This window comes from Rousettus aegyptiacus, unplaced genomic scaffold, assembly GCF_014176215.1.
Source record: "Rousettus aegyptiacus isolate mRouAeg1 unplaced genomic scaffold, mRouAeg1.p scaffold_m13_p_9, whole genome shotgun sequence".
In the NCBI taxonomy this organism is placed as follows: Eukaryota; Metazoa; Chordata; class Mammalia; order Chiroptera; family Pteropodidae; genus Rousettus; species Rousettus aegyptiacus.
In genome coordinates this window covers 49,007,969-49,016,483 of record NW_023416312.1, presented here as the reverse complement: position 1 = coordinate 49,016,483, position 8,515 = coordinate 49,007,969, and positions in this window count along the sequence as shown.

Genomic DNA, 8,515 nt, shown 5'->3' with positions numbered 1-8,515 from the left:
TGTTTTAATTATTTTTTTCTTCTCTAATTTTTAGTCAGAATATTCTACCTCTGCTAATGACCTTGACATACACTTCATAGAAAAATAATAAATGTAATTAGGTTATAATGACTTTGGCCCTAATATTTTCTATTCCCAGCCTTCCCACATCTATGCCCATATCTCTGCCTTCTCTTCAAACGCAACAAACAAATGTTCCATTTCCTGTTTAAACTAGTCCTTTCACTTTCTTCTGAATTTCTATCTTCTCAATGGCCTCATTATTTTATTTTGTTTCACTTCTTTACCATCAATTTCTCTGTCTACTGGATCAATTATATTAGCATATATTCATTCCTCCATATTATTTTAAAACACATACCACCACAACCACCACTACCACGACCACAGCCTCCTACTGCCTTAAATCTAGATCCTCCCCTAGCTACTTCTGCCTGGAGTAATAGAATGCTGCTAGTCAAACCCTATACCCTCAAGACTGTTCCTTCCTAATGCTGAGATATATTTTTTTTATTCTATTTTATTTCTAATTACCAAACTAAGCACTTGCCTATAGAGAAAGAGCTTGTCCAATTTACAAGAGTGCTCCCAGGATAGATTAATAAAAATCCTAGAAATGATTTGGTGTTCTGCTTCCTTGACTTTTTTTTCCTACTTACACATTTTTTTCTGAGTTATCTCATCCAGTCTCATAGCTTCAAACACAATTTGTTTGCTGACCTCTCTTTGTACTCTGGAAGTGCAACTACTTACCCAAGATCTCTGTTTGTATGTCTCCTAGGCATCTTAAATTCAACAATGCTAAAACAGAACTATAATTTCACTTTCAAATTTACCTAGTGAACTATTTTCTTAGCGAATGAAAATGTTTTTCTCCATCCACACTTGTATCCCTAGAAGACAGCTCCACATAGTAGTCAAAGTTATCTTTACAAAATTTAAATTATATTCTCTTGTTACTTAATACTGTACAATAGATTCTCATTATATTCAGAATAAAATCCAATACTCATACCATGGTCTGCACATCACTACATGATCTCCCCACTGCATACATCTTCTTATCACATCTACTTTCATTCTCTCTTTGCCTCCCTAAATTCTAGACACCTATTACAGGGCTTTGCAATTTTCTAATTCTCTTGTTTCGAATGTGCTTTCACTCATGATTTGTTTTTTCTCATCACTCAAGTCTAACCTCAAATGGCAATGCTTCAGAAATATTTTTCCTAAAATGACCCCATTAGTGGCTTTGGTTATGATATCCAGCTGGTTGATCTCTGCCATATCACATTATTTTATTTTCTTCATAACATTTGCTGAACAGAAACTAACAGTTACTGAAATTATTTTACTAATTTACTTGCATACTTATTTTTCTCTACTAGAATATACATTGTCTAAAGGCATAGGTTTTCTCTGTCTTGTTGTCAACTGTAGTCATTACACTGTACACATAGTAAAGACTTAAATATATTGATGACAGAATAAAGTGACACATGTAGAAAAATGTAGATTCGCATCATATCTCTGTCACAAAATAATCTTGAACAAGTTATCAAATTTCTCTGTCTTAATTTGTTTTATTTATACAACATAAACCATAACCATGCCCACTATTAAGAGTTTTTCTGTAGGTTAAATAACATAATATATGCAAAAATGCCTGTAACAATATTTGGGACATATTTAGAACTCAATTTTAATTTATAATTTATAAAAAATAACCAATCTTTTACATGAATTATATAATTCATACATGTCACTAATTAGGACTAACCACCTCAAATGTTCTAAGTTAATTTTAATTTATTATCTAGTACATAGATATATACTAGAAAGATTTTCTAATCACTTCTTCAAATATTAAAGCATGCAAAAATATTAAAGCAACATTTGAAATATATATATTGAGTTGAGATATTAAATATAAATAAGTTCATGAGCTTGAACAGCAAGGTTTTTTAGCCAACGACTACCTCAATGCTAATTATTTTTCATAATAGTATCTTTGCTTATTTTATGGCTGTGCATTAATTTATGTAAATACATAAAAATTATATATTATCAATAAGTAAATGAGGGTTAAATAGTTTAATGATTAGCCAAATTATCTGCAATTTGTGTAACAAATCATGTTCCATAATTTGCAATATGTCTAAATTAAAACCTTAATACCATAACTTCTCTATAAATATTTTTGCTGTGTTTCAGTACGTTTACAAAAAAAGACAATGAGCAGAGGATACACTATTGAGCTATATGATATTTATCAAGATTAAAATGGATAATAAAATATAGAAAAATAGCAGTGCTGGAGCTACATAATTTAGACACTGTCCTAATGGAAGCTGCTATTAGAAACTATATTAATATAGTCATTATAACTAGTCGGTACTATAAAAAAAAGTCTTAAGAATGAATCACCTCACAGGCTAAGATGAAATACAATAAAGATGAAAATTTATTTTATGCTATTGCCCTCTGACAAATATTAATATTTTCTCAATGACTTGCAATGGGTTTAATAGATATAAGGTACAGAAAGAGTGTGCAATAAAGTGTTAAATAAAACATTAAGTTTAAATAAATTACAAATTTTCTTTTCAATTATAATACTTTGGGGCTTTATAGCATCTGACCATGTTAAATTTATGACATCTTAGTACTTTTAGGTGTGAGAACTGTTATAATGAACTAGTCTTACTGAAATTTAGAGTAATCTGTGTCTCATTTGTAGATTTAATGCTCTAAATGTTTATATTTTATATTAAAGAGAAGTGAAACTCAATTTAATTTTATATTTTAGTGCACGAATCTGGATTGAAAGAACAATATGGAGCATTTCTAAAGGTTATACCAAATAAATTTGGACAAAGCCAATGCATTGAATCTTCTATATGGTATCTGGGAAGTTAATCTTTTGTCTTTTTTTTTAGTTTTAAAAATGTACCTTACATAGCAATTATAATTATTCATCTTCAACTGGAGTCCTTCAAACTGAACACAACACTAGTTTCACAATTTTTTTTCCCGGTGAATATGAATGCAATAATTTAAAACAGCCAAATTATAGAGTCAGTTACTTATTAACATTTAATTTTATTTATTCAGATGGACAGTTTTCATTGCCACACATGTATTAAATAAATAAGGAGTTTGCCACTATGACCTTTCACAGGTTTTAAGAAAGCAAAATGACATTGAAACAAAAAACCAGAGTGCCACATTAAGATTGTTAAGGTCAAGCATAGAAAAAAAAACTATTGAAAACATTTGGAATCTACGAGGAAGCATCTAGCTTCATAAAATAGTCATACACACACACACACATGCTTCAGTAGTTCTTTATCAGAGTTGAATATATAATTTCTTTTTCACTGAACTTTTTCTGCTTATAGGCAATTAAAAACTATTTAACATCAACACTGTAGGGAAAATAAAATAAATTTCTGGTCCTCAAAGGAAACAGACAATTTAAAAGGGGATAAAATAGGCTTTGTTGATCCAAAACAATTTAGGATATGTATCCTCAAAATATTGTTGGATAAAATTATAATCATTTTGAGCTGATCATTAACAGTGTTAACTTCTAAAAACTATGAGAACTAGTTTGGCATAAGCTTTTACAAAATGCTGTTCTCCTAATTATGTAAGCAGTGTTTCAATGCACTTTTAGGACCAAATATTATTGCACAGAAATTCCATGTTTAGACATATTCTTCATTGCCTAGAATGTTTTTAGACACGGCTTCTAAATCTACCTCATTAATTTTCTCTTTAATAGCAAATACAAATTGCAAATATTTAATACATGATGCAGGAAAGTAAAAAATTTGCAAATCAGTAAGAAAAATTGGAATATCCCATCAGACAAAAATGGACTATGGGGGTCAAGATAGTAGGCTAAGTAAAAGCAGGGTTTGCCTCTTCTATGACTGCATTAATATTACAAGCAAATTATAAAACAAACAACTTGGAGAACCACCTAAAGTCTAGCTGATCATAACATATACATCTGAAAATATAAAGAAAAAGCCACATCAAGACTGATTGGATGGGCGGAGACACAAAGTGGGCTGGTCCTGCACCTGCTCATTGTGGTTGAGTGCTGGAAGGGAGAGTGCAGCTGCAGAGGCCCCTGTAAAGGAAAGACGGGTCCCAGATCCACACAGGGGATCCCCAGCCCAGGTTTCCAGTGCCAGGAAGAAGAGTTCCCACAAAATCTGACTGTAAAAATCAGTGGAGATCCTGGCCTTCAGGGCTAGATGGAAGGAACCTAAAAATCCATATGGTCCCCTCAAAGGAGCCACACACAGACTCATTCACTCACTCACTCACTCACTCACTCACAGATACTGGCCCTGGGCTCTGGCAAAGGATCAACAGCTTTAGAGTTGAAAGAGACATAGAGGGAAAGACTGAGTTGAGCGGCACCAGGGTGAGAGCAGCTGTGATCACAATTTTGTTGGGCCCCTCTCTGAGGCAGTCTACAGACAGGCACTATTTTGCCTGTGCTGAACCCCACCCCCCTCACACAGCCAATTCTGAAACTGTATTGGCCTAGTGAGATTTGCCTGTTCCACCTTGTGTCTCCCTGGGGCCCCAACCCCACCCCCCAGCCCACAAATTGCTTGCAGTGGGTCTGTTGCTTGGCAGTCCGCCCCATCCTGAACCTTCTCTGGGCCACGCATTTGTTGGCAGGCAGCAGCCTACAGTTCACGTGGTCTACGCACAGCCCACACATTTCAGGGAAGATTTTTGGTTATGGGTCATTAGTGCCAGCCAGAGTTACGGTGTCTCTTGAGCAGATCACAGGTATCTGTGAGCCTGAGACAGATTGCAGCTGGCCTTGCTGTGATCTGAGACTTTTACAGGAAGGTGCAGATTCAGAACTGGCATGAAACCTGACTCTGCATTGGCCGGGTGAATTCTGCACACTTTACCCCAGTGACTCCTTGAGTTCCCATTCCATCCATCTCATGTATCACCCCAAAGCTCTTTCAGCTGAAGAATCATATGGGCAGCTGGCAGGCAGCCTCAAGCCTTGAGGTGCACTGGTACTTTTGCTAAGCTACCCCAGGCCCAGTACTAGAGGTAACTGACCTAGGATCTCAGTGTGGTCTCTTCCATTTGCCTCCAGACCCAGCATAGGCAGCAATCATTCACAAATCACTTTGTAGCTCCTACCAGGTAATCTCAAGCAATCAAAGGCAGTGGCTGAACTTGGCCTACATGGGAGTCCCTCCCAAGGGGCCATAGAACCAACATACCTGAAGGCTGGCATCAGATCATAATAGAGCATAACCTGACCAGCCCCATAAATGGCACACCCAAAATGGTCCCAATAGATACAACAAACTGCTGGGGCAAATCCCATTCCATGGGGTAAGACTCCACATATCACCTCATACATTGTGAGCATAGTCAACCCTTACAGCCAGTCAGCCCGAGAGCCAATCCCATCTACTGACTTTCTAAAAGCAATCAGGTCTTAGCTAAAACAGGAGAACACACACAACCACAGAAGGAATACACCCAGAGCTCCTGGTGCAGGTGACCGGGCAGACTGCACCACTGGACCACACAAGACAACTACTATATAAGACCACCTGGACAAAGCTGGGAGATATAATGAATCTTCCTCATACATAGAAACAAACACAGAGGCAACTAAAATAAGAAAACATATAAACATGCCTTAAACAAAATAACAGGAGAAAACTCCATAAAAGAAAAAAAAATAAACAAAATGGAGACAAGCAACCTACCAGAGACAGAGTTTGAAACACTGGTTATAAGAATGCTCAATAAACTTAGAAGAATAGATAATCTCAGTGAGGACTTCAACATAAATAGTAAGCATAAAAAGGGACATAGAAACTATAAAAAAGGACCAGTCAGAAATGAAAACTATAATAACTGAAATGAAGCATACACCAGAAGGAATCAAAAGTAGATTAGATGAAGTGGAAGACTGAATCAGTGAGTTGGAATGCAAGGTAGCAGGAAGCACACAATTGGAAAAGCAAAAAGAAGAAAAGAATTTTAAAATTGAGGGAAGTTTAAGAGATCTCTGGGACAACATAAAATGTACCAACATCCCCATTATAGGTATACCAGAAGGAGAAGAGAGAGAGCAAGGGGTTGAGAACCTATTTGAAGAAATAATGACAGCAAACTTCCCTAACCTGGTGAAGGAAATAGACATATAAGTCCAGGAAGATAGAGTCTCAAATAAGAGGAACCCACATAGACCCACACCAAGATACATCATCAAAATGCCAAGGGTAAAGGTAAAGAGAGAATCCTAAAAGAAGTAAGAGACAGGTAGCTAGTTACTTACAAGGGTACTACCATAAGAATGTCAACAGAAACTGTGCAGGCTAGAAGAAATTAGCAAGAAATACCCAAAGTGATGAAAAACAAAAACATAGAAACAATACTACTCTACCCAGTAAGGCTATTAATGAAAATTAAAGGTGTGATAAAGAGCTTCCCAGACAGGAAGAAGCTGAAGGAATTCATCACCAACAGCCAGAATTACAAGAAATATTAAGGGGACTTCTGTAAGAAGGGGAAGGGGAACCCACAAATACTAATAATAAAATGGCAATAAGTATATACCTATTACCTATAAATAATCACTTTAAATGTAAATGCATTAAATGCTCCCATAAAAAGACATAGGGTAGCTGAATGAATAAAAAACAAGACCTATGCATATGCTGTCTTCAAGAGACCCACTTCAGATCAAATGACATACACAGACTGAAAGTAAAGAGATGAAAAAAGATTATTTTATGAAAATGGAAACAAAAAAAACTAGGGTAGCAATGCTAATAGCAAACAAAATAAACTTTAAAACAAAGGCTATAACAAGAGACAAGAAGGACTCAGTAATCCCATTTCTGGATATTTATCCAAAGATACCCAAAACACTACTTCAAAGGGACATGTGAATCCATATATTCATTATAACATTATTTATAAAAGTCAAGATATGAAGGCAACCTGGGTGACCATCGATGGATGAATGGATAAAGAAAATGTAATACATACATACAATGGAATATTACTCAACCATAAAAAAATGAAACCTTGCCATCTGCAACAACATGGATGGACCTAGAGGGTATTGTGCTGAGTGGAGTAAGTCAGAGAAAAACAAATGTCATATGTGGAATCTAGAGAACAGGATAAACAAACAACAGAAACAAGCTCATAGACACAGAGAGCATTTTGATGGTTACAGGTTAGGAGGTAAGGGATAGGTGAAAGGGAGAGAGGGTTAAGAGGTACGAATTGATAGTTAAAAAATGGTCATGGTTGTGTAAAGTATAACATGGGAAATATAGTCAGTAGTATCATAATAACTATGTACGATGTCAGATGGGTACTGGATTTTTGGGATGATCATTTTGTAAAGTTATATAAATGTCTAATTACTGTGTCGTACACCTGAAACTAAATATATCATATGTCAAATATAATTGAAAAAAATAAAATATAAAAAATACTTTTTAAAACACGTATTAAAAAAGAGATATTTGTGTGGAATGGGAAGATCCAGCTACCAATCCCAAGTGAGGATTTTCACTTAATAGAGAATGCCAAAGATCATAACAATACCACCCACCAGAAGCAGAGACTCACAGATATTGGCCTGCCACAACTTATACAGATTAGGAAGTGCCAAGAAGGACTCAACACACAAGGTGTTGTTAAGAACAATGTTTTACACAGCGTCCTCCTTTTCCAACTTGAAAGTCATGTTGCACCAGGATGCTTACCTCTTTTCAGACCCCATGGAAAAGGAGAGGGTGCCATAGAACATTGTGATACTGAATTCTCCTGGTTGCTTCAGGAATCCCTGACTCCCCTACGCAGTTGTGCAACATTATAGGACATATAAAATATAAGACGTAACCTCATTGCTAGGATTAGATGATGAGGCAGAAAGTTTTGGGTGAACTAGAAAGGGCAATGGGTTCCTATTGAGGCAGTGGACCTCGGGTCAGGCCACATGTCCTGGAGGACTTTTTCCAGATACTCCACACCTCAAGTGATAAGACAGAAACATCACTGGTCTTGGAAGGTATAAGACTGGTGAAGGGGGTAGAGGAGGCACTGACCACTCTCTTTTTAACCCTTTCAGGACTTCTGGTGATGCTCAGATTGACAGTACTCTCATCAAAATCAGCACTGCTGTAACAAAAAGGGGTGATCTGAAATGATGCTGGATCTACCACCCAAGGCTGAAATCTTTTTTCTCTCAGCATCTCATCATGGCAGCCTGGCCAATACATTATGAAACAACTTTCTCAGGCCATCAATGGATCAGGCTACCAAGTGGCTCCATGATACAATTTTGAGTGCAAGATTATTTCAGTGTCCCTTGCTTTGATATCCACCTTTAATATGAATGTAAAGAATCTTGCACTCATCAGGTGTTGTACTGTATTGATACTTTGGATGGGAGCAGATGTATATTCTTTCTCTTCATGTCACAAGC